Below are 15,192 nucleotides of genomic sequence, written 5' to 3' on the forward strand. Positions count from 1 at the left end.
CGTTTCCCCCTAGAAACCACGGAAACGGTGAGACGACGTGTGCAAGGAGGCAAAAGCCGTGCTTAATGTCGAGATCGGGCGATGGCCCGGTCATTCCGGACTAGATCCAATGTCTACGGCATCTGAGACGCGTTGGGATTTTGTAGCGAACGCTGGAAGAGGATACACTCTTAACCATGAATACACCGACACCCGGTTAGCTCAGTTGGTACAGCGACTGCTCAGGTGAAGCGGTGGTCCCGGGTTCGAACCCCGGATCACTTTAACTGCGCAGTTTATGGGAAAGCTTTATAGCTTTCCTATGTAGCCGTATGACTGCGCTTCGGTGAATGTCAATGAGTAATTACTCCCTTAATGCACCTATATGGGTGTAAAAAAGGGAGTAAGCTGTCCCCTAGCACGCTCCCTTTTTAAAGGGTGTACGCTAGAAGACAACTTTATTCCATTTTTACTCCTTTATGCTTAGAGCGTACGTAACTTCTGGGACAGTGGCACGGCTGTGCGCGCGTGCACTCACGTATACAGTCTTTGTCAAAAGTTTACAGTCCAGGGAAGCTTGTATCTGGGCCATGCAGGGTGGCCCGTTATACACACCCCGCGTTCCAAATGTCTGGAAGGGGAGAGAAACTTTCGCCCTCACCCGTCCAAAGGTTAGGACTTCAGTGGTCATACAAGAGCCCTACTTGCAACCCTAAGAAGTAGATCGGCCTGGGCTCTAAACATCTGACGAAGGCTGTACAAGTACTGACACTCGCTTGGTCGAAATCAAGCGTTTTTCCGAAGCAGCTGCAGCAACAACTTCGTCAGCGCAGTTTCCGCGTCAGTTATTAATTACACGCTTATTCGCTCCTGCTCGAGTATCTGTCATATGCCTTGATGTAGAAATTTCGCTGTCATTTCCTCTATTGTGCGCCTACGGTTCCAATGGGCTTCCACACGATGTCACATTTATGGCTTAAAGCAGCGTTTCACAATAAAAGAAACGGCGCCTTCTTGGACGGTGTCTCAGTAATCACGAGCCAGGCCGTAGTTATCGTTGGATCTTATTGTTCTTATCGCCCAATGCGCTGATGAGGAGATGCTGGCGATAACTGGCACAAATGACGTCACTTCAGCCAAGGGCGAATATTTGAAAAGATTAAAAGCGAAGCAAGGTTCGAATAGAAGCGTCACATTTTCTCGGTCCTTAATTGCTGACGCCAGGGCCTGTACACAACATGGATTCCTTTCGCGCGGTTTCACTAAGCGCATAACAGGCCTTGTAGCAATAACGGGGTCATGGACACCGCTTCGGCCAATCAAAAATGGCGATAAAAAAAAGAAATAGCCTAGCTTCCATGCCCCACACTCGCCTTAAAACGACGTTTCGTACATTTCCAAACCTTTGTTACGATTGGTCACGAAAATAGAAAGAAAAGCTTCTTGAAAACGGCGCCCCTCATAGCCTGAGTCGCTTTGGGACGTTAGCCCCCTATAAACAATAAACAAAATCTATAGATCATCTGTAGACCGTCTATAGCATTTGTATTGCCTATAGACTGTTCTCTAGGATTTTTCTACAGAGTGTATAGACTTTATAGACTGAAGTCTAAGGACAGTGTACAGACGGTCTAAAAAAATTTTGTAAGGATCAGAGCCCACGAAGTGGGAAGAATGTCCGTTCAGTGGATTTGGGGGCACTTCCGGAAGTGGATTTGAACTATGGAAGTACGTTACCCATCAGCATCCACCACAGTCGCGGTATGCCCGGATTGCGCCCGCTGCAGAACAGCTGGATACGTAATTAAAGAGTCCCTCATTGTCCCGTAGCGGGCGATGGTGATTCCAAATACGACGACGATTACGATGTCACGGCGTTCGACAGCAACGACGGCGAAACCTGCTGAGAAAGTTGTTCTTGGCCCCACCAATTTTAGAAAACCAAGAGGGAGCAGCAAAGTACTTTGCTCTGGAGAAGACCTTCGCGTGTAGTTTTCAGCACCAGCCAACGCATGTAAGCAAAGCCGCTGAATCACTTTTCACGGAGTTTTCGCTTTCCAGAAGACAAAGGTACAGAGCTTACAGCGTTTCCGCGGTGGATCCCAAAGAGTTTTGAAAGACCCGCGGAGCGCGAAAAAGTTAAGAACCAGGGGCTGAGAGCGCGTTCGTATAGTATAGCACACACGCAGTCTTGGTCAAAAGGCTTTCCGTTTCAGCCCCATATTAATGCCATTACGGCACTATTCAAGATCGAATTACCTTGAAATGCTACAGCAGAAGGTTTCTTCTGGATGTTTGGTTCGGTTTATTGGGGTTTAACGTCCCAAAGCGACTCAAGCTATGAGGGAGGCCGTAGTGGAGGGCTCCGGAAATTTCGACCACCTGGGGTTCTTTAACGTGCACTGACATCATCGCACAGTACACGGGCCTCTAGAATTCCTCCTCCAAAGAAATTCAACCGCCACGGCCGGGATCGAACCCGCGTCTTTCGGGTCAGCAGCCGAGCACCGTAACCACTGAGCCACCGCGGCGGCTTCTTCTGGATGTAGAGAAGCTTCCTACTTGACTTCAATGATCCGATAGGCGGAGCATTCTAGGGACATTCATTCCGCTGAAGGTGAACACTGTGGCCTTGGGACTTTTGACCAAGACTGTACGTACGCTTGCGCGCAACAATGAGTTGTCACTCACCGAAGAAAACGTCGCCGCCCGTATTCCGCCAAGCAAGCCAGCGGCTACAGTGTATCGTCGAGACCGCGACACAATAAGCCTCCCCCGACGCTCCAGCCGGCAAAAAGATTTTAAAACATGCTAATAAAATGGCAAGAACCGAAGCTTTAGCTCTTTTTTAGTCCCCCCCCCCCCCCCCTCTCTCTAGCTTCACGACGTGATGGACGACCGTCTCTGACACGCTTTGTTTAGCGCTTTCAGCTTGTTCGCTAGAGTTTTCCTTTGTTTCTTGACGGCTCTACTTCGGCTTGGAGTTGTTGTGTATTTATGCCGAGCAACAATCTTCAAGGCTCGCAAAGGCGAAGCGACAGCAACGCGGCAGATACTCTGGAACGAACGAAACAAGCAAGACAAAGATAGACAGAGAGAGAAAGAAAAAAAAAAAACAGACTGAGTACAACGACGCACTATCCAAGCGCAGACGTGTTGCTAGACATGTTCGATTTTTTTTTTCTTTGCCACTATTATCGTCGTTATTATTCGTTTGCGCACTGTGGGGTACAAAGACTAAGATGCCGGGATCTACTTCTCGAAACATTCGCTTCTGCTTGCGGCATTTTTTTTTATATAGCGATTTCTTTTTTCTCGGGCATTGAATTTTTCTGCGGCGCATTTGTGCAGAGTCGGCGCGACCGTCTGGGAGCTCCAGACAAGCTCCGTGCGTCATATTTCTTTTGAAATTTTTGCTGGATGGCGTCGCCCTTAAGGGTAGCGTAGGCTCAGAGCGGTGTACCGAAATGCCCTTTCATTCACGCGGCTCCTGAGACGAATATCATTTAAATAAATAAAAAAACAAGTTCGATCCAGGCTTGACGCACGATGAACAAGGACTCTGATCATGTGGATGCCACGCGGAAAAAGAACAACAAGCAAAACAAGACAATCGTTTCGGATTTCAGGAATTCGAATCAGTTAACGCGAGACTAGACAAGGAGGAGTGACGCGTTTGCTGATTGTACCCACAGTGCACGTTAGATAAATAGTAAATGAAAGTATAGTTAGCGTCTGGGAATGTGATATTTCGAGTACGCCGCTAAGAATATGACGTGCTCGGCATTTTTCGAAGTTCGTAGAATACATATATTGCTCAGACTACAGAGGCATTACGTTCAAAGTGCTACGATGTTCTTCTTCCATCATTCTCGTTGTACTAATGTCATCTCTATCTGCTTGGTGACAACGGCATACTCATTTCCATTCGTTTTGTCAAAGAAGGACGGAATTCTTATTGCGTTGATCTCGAGAGAGAGAGAGAGAGAGAGAGAGAGAGAGAGAGACTTTATTGAGGCAAGTGTGATTAGACCCCCCTTGGGTCCCTGGATTACCGCACGGTCCCACTCTACGTCGAAACGTTCATATGGTGTTTGTTCATGACGTCGGCACCCCGAAGTACCGCAGCAAGCTGCGATGTCGGGTCCAGAGACGAGAGCACGACCTCCCAGTCTTCCCAACTTGAAACGCTCAGTTTTTAAAACAACATAATGCGCCGAAAAAAAAAAAAAGACCAAGCAAGGGAATACACCGGTGCTGGTGACTGCGTCTCAAGCGGTTACTAGCGCCGTTTGTAGTTTACACTGGAGATTACGAAAAACAACGGGTTCTAACTATCGACACCCGGCGAGGTTCGATACCGAGAAACAGCTAGGTAATAGTGCTAAGAAGAAATAACTTCTCCTCGTTTTGATTATTTGCCCTCCCCCTCTGGCGCCAAGAATGCAGGTCCTCAAGTCTGTGCGCTTCAGTGTGATGCAAGCGTTATTAGGGCACAGCAAAACGAAGCAACTAAGTTGCAAACAACTATAGCCAATATTTTTTCCGGGCCTTGGCAATAGTCAGATTAGTCAGCGATTAATCAAAACGTATTTTCAAAGCCCGGCTGCTCCGGTCAACGCACATACATTTTTTTCGCAACTTTTTTTTGCACGTTTAACAGCGCTGCTTCAATTACCTTTCTGCACGGTTCGCGTATGCGTCCTCTATGCTTTCAGCCGAATGTCTAACGACGCAAATTTAAGTAATCACATAGGCGATAGAACACGTATTTAAATAAACATCGCAAATAATCTAATGGTACAGCGTGAGAAACATGGCATTAGTTTTTGACGCTGCTAGGAAAAGCTTATTTAGACAAAGCAACTAACTTGTAAGATTGCTCAGAGCGCCCGTATTGGTGCATATTTGTTGAATGGTGACTGCGTGGGACTACAGTTTGAACCCCCTGTCTTCCAACTGGGGCTTAGGCTGCAGACTTGGTGCGTTTCTTTTTTTTTTTTTTTAAACACCACGAAAGACAGACGTGCATAATAACGTACTACACGGTGTTTGAGGAGCCTGAACAATCACAATGCGCATCTCCGCACAGCACCAGTGCTATGTGGCGAAGCCGTCCCAGTGCCCCTACACGTGCCGACTCTGGCGGCCCTCTCTCAGCCAGCGTATTTCCTCCACGCGTGTGCGCCTGCTGCTCGCCCGGCTCGGCTCAATGCTCTCTCTCTCCTCTCCCTCCTCCTCCTCCTCACACCCGCAGCGCGCCACCCTCCCTCTTCCAATCCGAAACGGGACTCCTTTGACGTCACGCGGCCTGTGTGTAGGCGATGACGCCATCTTACATCGCGCGCGCGCGAGCTCCGCAGAGAGGTGGAAAGGGCACGAGAGATAGAGAGATGTGGGAGGCCCGCTTCGGGACCTCTATCTGTTTCCCCTCTCCCTGTATATATCTATCTCTCTAAATATCTCTTCAATCTTTCCAGCAGCGCGCGATTCTTTTAGCCCACCGTGTACCCTCGAGCATCGCTCGCCAGCCAGCGCGACCGAGTTACAAAGCCGGCGGCTGCGGCGGCAACGAGTGATATAGTTTCCGCATTGGGGCGTCGTCGTTTGCCTTCTTTCTATCTCTTTCGGCTTCTTTCTTCCCTCCCATCTGTCGCCTCGCCACTGGCTGGACGGGAGGGACCGGAGGACTGGCAAGGCCGACGTTTCGCCGCCCCTCATTGGCGGGAAGGATGGCACGTGTGACCGCGAGCGAGGGTTAAAAGCCAAAGCTGTGCCCCCGAGAAAGACCGGCCCAGTGTACTGGCCCGCTTGTTGGCACCGTTTGCCGACGCTGCCTCCTTGTTCTGGCAGAACGTCGTCAAGGCGCCTTCGGTGGGGTGCGAGCTACGGGCATCTCGTAAGCTTCGTAGAAGTGCCTGACGCTGTCGAAGAGACTCACGGCGGAGCGGTGGTTTTCCGCGACCTTGTGGTCACGCGTAACAAACGATAGATGGTTTAGAAGAACGTCAATTTGGGCTAGATTGTGTTAGCCATGCCAGCAGTAAAACCCGACTACCCGGGTCTACCGTACATCGGTGTATAAAACTGAAATTAACGTTCCCAGATTCAGTCTGCAGACAGGTAGCAGAATGAAGGCCAACGACAACAAGCGAAGAAACAGTCATAAGAAATAGTGATAGTAAAATGGCGATAGTGATCATAATAGTGACTAGTGCTACACGCCAACAATAAGCCCTCTCCCGAAGAATTGTGGCAGCCGCCGAAAAAAATGGCTCAGCTTATTACTTCCTCGTTATGTGTGCCACTAGGGGCAGCACGAAAGGGAAAAAAAAAGATTACGTGCTGCGTAATTTCTTTTTATCCGCACTTAAGATGTTTCCAGAGCGTCCTCCTATAGCCTTGCGCTCTATACACCGACGCTCCCCTTTCCCCCTACAAAGCCCATAGTTTTACGAAGCTACTGGTCGCAGTTAGTCGCCATTAAAGGCAAGAAAGTCACGGAAATATAAACCGAGAATGCAGCCAATGAGAGCTCACTGTGAACCGAGGCTTGTGTCTAGGCTTCCAGTTCTCGCGACAGCCTGATCAAAATGCGCGATTTTATCACCGAGACAAGGTCACCTACACACAGGCTAGAGCGTCAAACACAACCCCATACAACACTTGGAGCTTTAAATGCAAACACAATTTTTCCTTGGAACTTGGAATTTCAAGCAAGGCCACCGCTGGCAACAACAACACAGTTTTAGAGCCATTTCTCGTGAGAGACGCGAAGTCGCGACAGAACACTTGACGGGCTGGACAGAGACAGAGAGAGAATGAGAAAAATGCTCGATTGTTTACAAAGCGAGCTGTCTCCCGTGGAAGCCATTATGGCCATCTACCGGACACCCATGTCTTCCGCGCGGGCGGCAGGTAGCACTTAACGCCCACCGCGAGGCCGACGTGCCGTGGTTTGCCGCCTTGATTCGCAATTACGGTGGCGCGATACGTGCCCCTGCCAGGCGGTATATTTTCGGGTCAGGAACGGAGAAAAGAAGAGAACTTCCTGGTTTTTCTTAATGCTTTTCTTTTATTTTTTTAAACCCTCCGTACAGCAGGTATAGATCATTCGCCGTCTTGTTACTTGTAATTAATTGGTTATGAGGAAAGCGCGGGAGCAGGACTGTCTTTGCACACGACGCACACCTCAACCGCCACGTGGGAAAAGAATGAAGGAGGCAGTGAAAGAAGGAATAAGAGAGAGAAAGAGGTGCCGTAGTGGAGGGCTACGGAATAATTTCAACCGCCAGGGATTCTTTTACGCCCACCGACGTCGCTCAACACACGGCCGTCTTTTGAAACTTAGCCTCCATCAAAACGCGGCTGGGATTTGATCTCACTTTCTTGTGGTAAGCAGCCGAACACCGTAACCACGGAGTCAGAATACTTGAGATGCGACCAATCAGGAAAGATTGACAACCTCGAGGAACGAACAGGATGCTTGGAAAAACAGCTCGACTGAAATAAATGACTTCGCACGTGACATTTTCTACGTTTTTTTTAACAAAGTATAGTTACGGCGAATACGTAGCCCGTAAAGGATTAATTTTAAAGAACGAAAATAAAAAAAAGTTCGAGAAGTGTGAACAGCAAGCTAGCTGCCAGCAATTGAGAATACATGTGCTTACAGGACAGGTGGCAGGGTTTCTCAAGTTGTTTTTTTTTTTCATATACAGTCGAACCTAGTTATAGCGAAACTGGTTACAATGAAATAATAGAAAATAACCAAGAAATGACGATTCCCCTGGGAAAGTCGGTCAAGACGGGCTATAACGAAGCTACGGATATAACGAAGTAGTCGCCAGACCCCTTAAGCTTCTTTATAACGATGTTAAACTTGCAATTAGAGCGGCAGAGATTAAACGCCACACGAGCGCAAATGACACCAGGCATTCTTCCAGTTACCGGTGTCAACTCGCAAGGCTCTCGCACTGTCACTCATATCTCGCTCTGCATTGCCGTCTAGCCGCAATAAAGCGAACCCTGACGCAACCCGCAATTACACCTCAAATCCCAAAGGCGAGACACGGCAAGACCGCTGCCACCGAGAAACGCCTTCGAAAGACACAACGCGAGAGACGAGGCTGCGTGCGAACAATATGAGCAATACATTGAATCACACTATAACTCAAACGCCCTCCTTTCTTCCTTCTTAGTTCTTTTTTCTCCTTTTCTTTCAACGAAAAAGGGCGTCTAGACAGATCTCGCTCCTGCGCCGTCTAGCAAAGCGAGCGCAGTTGGAGAGGGCGCATGCATGCACGTCTGGAGCGGAGACGACGAAGTGAACGCAGCCAACAATAACAAGCAAGTGCACGTCTGGAGCCTCCTCGGCAAGTGCGGAGCGCTCGGCGAATGATGGGACAAAAAAAAAATAAAACAAAAGCGAGCCGAAGGCAAAAAAGAATACGCGGCGCGAATAAGGTGACGACGCCGAAGCTCGAGCTTGGGTTGCCGCGACCTTGCGAGTCCCATGTACAAGGATGCATTGTGCCCGCCCGGAGCATATGCTATGCAGAACGAGTATAAATTTCCAGGAATCGGGCAATGCATAACGGTGCTTTTTTTGCTGTTGTTTTTATTGTTGCTTGGAATGACGTACTGCGACGAAGAAGCGGGCGTTACGGACGCGCGTATCCCAATCCTTTTGTGCCACCATTGTTGCGGCTGCTAACCACTGTGTCGTTCCGAGCGTTCCGAGCAGTATTTCCGGATAAAGACGAGCATATAACACGGGCATGCTCAAGCTGAAGCGGTTCGATCCGCATCCCCCCCTCCCCTCCGTTCTTCCCTCTTCATCCCACTCCGATTCGGTTGCGGCCAGACGAAACAAATCTACCTCACAGCGAGACATCGCGCTTGCCATTTGCCATCCACCGTATAGCGACAACGTACAGCGCAGATTAAAAAAGTTTTTTTGCACACAATACGAACCGGAACAGTCAGGCGATAAGCTCACGGTATTATATGGTTTGTGGGGACGCACTCGTCCCCTGTGGTTCGCAACTCCACAGGTTCTGACTGACTGATTGATTGATTGATTGATTGATTGATTCCTCTACCCTCATAGTCGGCGGGAGACTTCCTTCTGTGCGTACACCGTTCAAACTTGAAAGAATGCCAATGTTGAGAATCGATTAAATTTACAGGAAAATATCTCCCCCTTAAATGCGATTTTGCAATTTTCTAACACAAAGCTTGTAAAACGTTTACGGAGTAAAAAGTTTGGAGTCAACAATAGTGTTTTGTTCGCTTGTGTCGTTTATGCCGGCCCTGAGCTGCGCATACGCGATTATACGCTCATGGCAGCGGTAACACTGCGCGGCTGGTGCAGAGAATGATCTAAGACGCTTTGTTAGCGTAACCGAATGACGTGTAGCTCACTGAGGCTCCAAGTAACAACGAGCAACCATTGCACGAAAACCCGCATATGTCTAGCAGCTGACCGGCGGCAATGTTTAAAAAGCATACTGTTAGATATATTTGGATTTCCCAGAGGTTTAAAGTAAGGAAAATGAATTAAAGGTACTCTGCCGGCAAAGCCGACAGCGGTAAAAATAAAGAAAAGAAACTGCAAAGACGTAGAAGGCCTTTCCAGGTGTAGAATCTTCCAGGGAATTGGCGATTTTAGCGACGTCCTGGGAAGACAGCAGCGTACGCAAACATCGGGTGACCACAACTGTTTTCTGCCCCTCTCCACGCATAGCTCTAAGACAAACAGAAACCAAAATTACGTACAGGCACGTACATACTTAACAGGAACACATCTTTTCACTTATCCTGAAGGCACCGCTCCAGTCCTCCAAGTCTCTAACACCAGTGCACGTGCATGATTGCGACTTTGGTGCAGCCGCTGGTAGCTCGTCACGCGTAATCGGGTGACCGACTCCGCGCACCACCGGTGTGCACCAATCCTGCACTTTTGTGTTCGGGTGACCCTACCCTGTGCACGCAATCGCGAGAACACTGAGAGTGTACGGAAAGCTGCCCCAAATGCACCGCCGTAACAGAGGATTCGCGGTAAAGAAGAAACGGGAACGGAAAGACCACTCGGCTTTCTAGCTAATCCGTGCGTCAATCACAGCTAGGCATAACGCGACTCCGGCGACTCTCTGTTGTCGCCACACCCGAGGCACGACGGTTTGCAGCCGAGCCCTATTCTTTCACGCCAGCCAGCGGTGCTGCATACACCTGTATAGTGTGCAGTCCGACACGATTTCAAGCTGGCCACTTTAGGCTCGACTTATACTCGGATAAAAAGGGCTTTACAACGCCGCTCGTTTTTGCAACAAGGCTTAATGATATACACGAGCCCAGCTAGACCCTTGGTGCTTGTGACCTGCACTGTCGTTTCTACAGGAGAGTAAACTGCCATCACATCAGGAATAATTTATAGGCCCTGTATACGGCGTAAACAACAGCGGCTGCAACCTTCGTCCCCTTCCAGAGTTGCTCGCACAAACACGAGGGCACGTTGTTCTATCTTTATTCCGCGCCGACTGCTGCGGCTGCCCTCTTTCGTGTCCTCGCTTTCTTCGTTCTATCTCCTTATCGCTACCTTCACTAGCGCCCGGCGCAAACAAACGCTAACGGGTCTCCCATCTGCGCCCAACGAGCTCAAGACCTTTGTGTCCTGCTCCGATGTGAGGACTCGTTTTATCTAGTAAGACTAAGTTGCTTCGCATTTCACTGTCTTAACTCAAGTCTCGGAATGGCTGTGTCAATATTTGACCGAGGCGTTAATTAAAGCATTGCCTTTTCTCGAGAGGGAACCCGCCATAACCACCGAAGAAAGAAGGAGACGGCCTTCCGAGCGGAGATCGTTGCAGTCGGCTCGTATATTGCTGAGCTGTGAACCGGTTGGTAGACTCGGCCAAAGAGATAATACGCGGGTCGGTGTTGTGTTTAAATGCGGTAAAATCACAGCGCAATTAAGGACTGAAACCGCTCATGCGGATATGAAGACGTTTACTAAGATGCTTTACTGCAGCACTCGGCAGCTGAGAGGGCAAAGTTTGCTTAAAGGGAGAAATAAATAGCGATGACATTGCGCGCATAAATAATGAGGACTGTATATATTATACATGGTAGCAACTCACTACACTCCTAGCAAGGTACTGAGTCTAACCTTTTTGCTGAGGCCGTCATGACGGCAAGCGCCTCTCCTAGTGCTTAGTTATGTATTAGTTATGTATACTGACGACTTCCTTGTTCCAAAAACCAAATTTTCATATCTCATCACGGATAAGGCTATATGGCCGGCTAATTCACTATCGTGGTTTGTCAGCGAAGTACGCCGGCCGGCCATGTGAAAATCCTATATACATACGGAAAAGAAGTTTCATAATTGTGGTTCCTGGGGTTTCATTAAAATGCTCTAAGAATGTATTCACATTTCGTAAGACGTCTTCAATGAAGCTAGACGTAGAACAGGCGGCCCCAAGAAAGCTTTCGAAACAACACGCCAAATAAAAAATTTAAAAAAGTAATAAGTAAAGGCGCTAAAAGCTTCAGCACACAAGACTTGATTGTCATCATCATCATCATCATCAGCTTGACTACGCCCACTGCAGGGCGAAGCCCTCTCCCATGTCTCTCCAATTAATCCTGTCCTTTGCCAGTTGCGGCCCCCGTATCCCCGCAAACTTGATTGTACCAAGCTTCTAAGTTTCAACGATATCAAGTGCTGGTTTGTGTAGTCATTTATTAAGTGAGTGCATTAAGCAACGCCTCGTGAAATCTAGGACAATTCAGCAGCTAGGGCCGGTCGAGAATCGCCTCTGCACAAAGGAATCAAGTTTTCCCCGGGTCTTCGAAATGAAGCTCGGCTCCAAAGGCACCATCAGCTGAACAGCTAGGAGCATTCGCTTACTTCAGTTCAGACAGCACCAGAGCGAACGCTCAAGCTCCCCGGAAACAGAGTTCCCGAACTAAGTACAACGCCGACCACAATTACCACAATTCAAACCAATGGCGCACCACGGTACTTAATGCTCACTAACCCCACTGGAGGCTCTTCCCTTACAAAAAATGGTCTATAGACTGTCTATAGACTTTTTCTAGACTCTATTGCCTACCTATAGATATTTCCTTTTGTCTATTCACAGTCTATAGACTGTCATTGAACAAAAGTCTACTAAAGCTGTATGGCCATAAATCTATAGATTGTCTCTAGTCTGCCTACAGGATATGTATTGCCTACAGACTAGTCTATAGGATATGTCTATAGAAAGCCTATAGACAGAAGTCAAAACTGCATATAGAATGTCTACAGAAATTTTTGTAAGGATTTGGTTCAGCCAGTCGGCACCAATGCCGGTGTCGTGGGAAGCGCTCCAGTTACGAATCGCGCAAGCGATAACTGGCCTAGTTTACCATTTCGCGTCTGGCAACTACTTTCCCAGCTATAGCTGTAACAGCCGCAGTTGGCAGGCAAAGAACACGTTGTAGCTGCCAGTGCCTTCAATTGTGCGTGAGGTGCACAGGTATCACCGTAGTCGGCTCGAATAGGTCGTCAAGCTACACCTAATTTGCAGTAGCTACTCATGGAAGCCGCGCGCCAGGACGGCCGGCAGAACCCAAACAGCACAGCTAGCTAATCGGCCCAATATCGGAAGTGTATTGGCAAAGGACAGGCTTACAAAGGGCCAGAGTGAAACTATTTCCTATATTAAGCCGATTACTTGTGCTATTTGGGAAGGTTTAATAGGGTAAAATAAGTGACCTAAGGTGAACTAAAGATAAAATTAGGAAACTAGGAAGTTTGTTAAAGCTGGCACAGGACAGGGTTAATTGGAGGGATATGGGAGTCTGTCCTGCAGTGGAGGTAGTCGGGCTGCTACTGATGATGATAATGACAAATAAAGTAAGGCTTCGTAGATACTCGGAACTGAGAGTAGAAACATTAAACGAGCGAAGCACAAGTACCTGGCTCCAGCAAAAAGGCGGAGCAACTGCCAGGTTAATCATTTACCACGTCCGCTTTCGGAGGCGCATTCCATCGCCCCGCAGCACCTTGCTTACGGCCTTTGAAAGGGCGAGAGAAGAAGGGGAGAGGGCGGGGAAACCAGATAATGACAAATGCACACCTGTTTGTCCGCAGAGGAACAAATAAACGATCCGAACATAACCGCCCTGAGCTTCACTCGTAAATTTTAGCGCGGTGTACATTTTCCACTGTAGATCGAAGCGGATGGAGGCGCAACAGGACAAGAGGACTCTCAGGTCACGCGTTTGAAAACAAATCAACCTGCTCAAATGTCAAGCGGTGCTCGTTAGCGAAGTGTTTTCACTCGTCTGAGTTTCAAGTACGGTAAATGCGGATGGAAGCGGTTCAAGGGTAGATCACGAAAACCAGCACAAAAAAGCAAACATATAATAAAGCGTGTATCGAGTACACTGAACTGGTATATTAAGTAGAGGACGAAATGAAATCCAAGACATTAAGATCAGAAACCTCGTCCGACCTTACTAGATGAGTATACGACAGGCTGTCAGGCGCCGGTGTGGTGTTGATTCAATGTATAAAACCGCGCTTTGCAAACGACCAACAGGCCATCAAAAAACGTCTGTCAGTCGTTTAAACAGCGGTAAAGCCCATTTATGCATACTGCAAAAGGTTTCGCTAACCTGCTATATATGCATAGAGCAATAGACTAGCGCATTTTGTTGCCGCATTCGAACCTCCCTAAAGAACGCAGCTACCGTTCCAAGTACACCAAGCGAACCTATATTGCCGGCAGTCAAGCGAAACCACCAGCAAGATACAGCACTCGGTCGGCGACGAGAGCACCTAAAAAAACAAAAAATCGCAGGCAAAGAACAGAGAAGTTCAACGGTGCTTGGAAGCGATTCGTTTTGGTGCCAATCAATGAAGAGATGACGGTGAAGGGCGCCATTTTGGTTCCGGAAGAGGCATATCACGCCAGGGGGCGTTACCTGACCCCCCCCCCCCCCCCCCCCCCCTCTCAAAGTGGGAATCCGAACTACAAGCAACAAGTTGGCGCGCTGGCGTTCGCTGCTTCTGTGGTGAAACGCGCCGGCTGAAATCCGCAAAGAAAATTAACTCCGTGCAAGCAGCATGGACGCGTGTAGACTAACCAACCACCACGTTTTGTAACCATACTGTGTTTCCGACGAACTAACTTTACCCGCGCTGGGGAGCCCACGAGGGATCTCCAGCCTGTGACGTCACGAACATTGGTACCGTGCATATATATCGGAGTCATGCTCATGCTTCGTGACTGGCTACCGGTACTCCAGTTAACTTCCATCCAGCGGTGATGCTTAGTTTTCTAAGTTGACTAAAACTCCGTGCAATGAGAAAGCAGAGGTCATGCACGTGCTAGTCTCTCCGGGTCATCTATGGTTGAAATTTATATCTAAGATGCTAAGTCACAATACAGATACGAGTAGCATACAGACGGCTGCATTCAGTGAAGCACTGATGATTTTCTATTGATTTGCTTTATGTCCATCGTGAACAAGCGTGACGTGCCGCTTGCGTAATCGACGTAAAGCCGAATACTCCACTAAGTGAAGCGGGCAGCTAGTTGCAAAGAGTCGATGAAAGTTGACGAAGGAAAAATGTGAACAAAAGCACAAGGCTACAAGAAAGGCTATCTGCAACTAAAACACAGAAGTAACCACTGCATACAACGCACGCCATAAAATGCGTAATGCACATCGCAGAGGGCTCTAAACTGGCATGTCTTATGCATTGATTTCTCATGCAATCTATGCAAGCCAGCCTCGGCTGGCGAGGACGTCCTTTTCCGGGAAGCAATCAGATAGGGCGTGCTTCTAGCGACTGGGAAGGAAGTTTCTAAGGGCACTGTAGGGTGTAATCGACTAACACCCGTCCATACGCACAAGTACTGGATACTGGATAACTATGTTACAATATGCATTTCACATTTTCGTGAAAAGCTTAAGTAATTGAAGCCAGGGTTCAGCACAGGCTATTCAACCACCGGAAGTTTCGAGACGTAGTCCTGCGATTCAAGTCTCTCGTCCTGTAAAGCGAGTTATATTAGCAAACTTTTGAAGTAATCCTGATAAGGCGTTATCTCCTGAGAGGTCAACTAGAAATATCTGCTGAAACTAGAAACGTAGAGAAACGTAGCTGCTGAAACTAGAGAAAGAAGCGCGGCTTCCTTACAAGTACATAGC

At 48.3% G+C, this 15,192-nt stretch overlaps 1 protein-coding gene across 6 annotated transcripts in view; it reads right to left on the bottom strand.

Moving 5' to 3' along the window:
- Positions 1-15,192, bottom strand: part of LOC149327865 (uncharacterized) — a 465,648-nt gene that overhangs the window by 86,363 nt on the left and 364,093 nt on the right. The window lies entirely within an intron of this gene.

This window comes from Amblyomma mixtum, chromosome 10, assembly GCF_055824585.1.
Source record: "Amblyomma mixtum isolate Tamu chromosome 10, ASM5582458v1, whole genome shotgun sequence".
NCBI classification, from domain to species: domain Eukaryota; kingdom Metazoa; phylum Arthropoda; class Arachnida; order Ixodida; family Ixodidae; genus Amblyomma; species Amblyomma mixtum.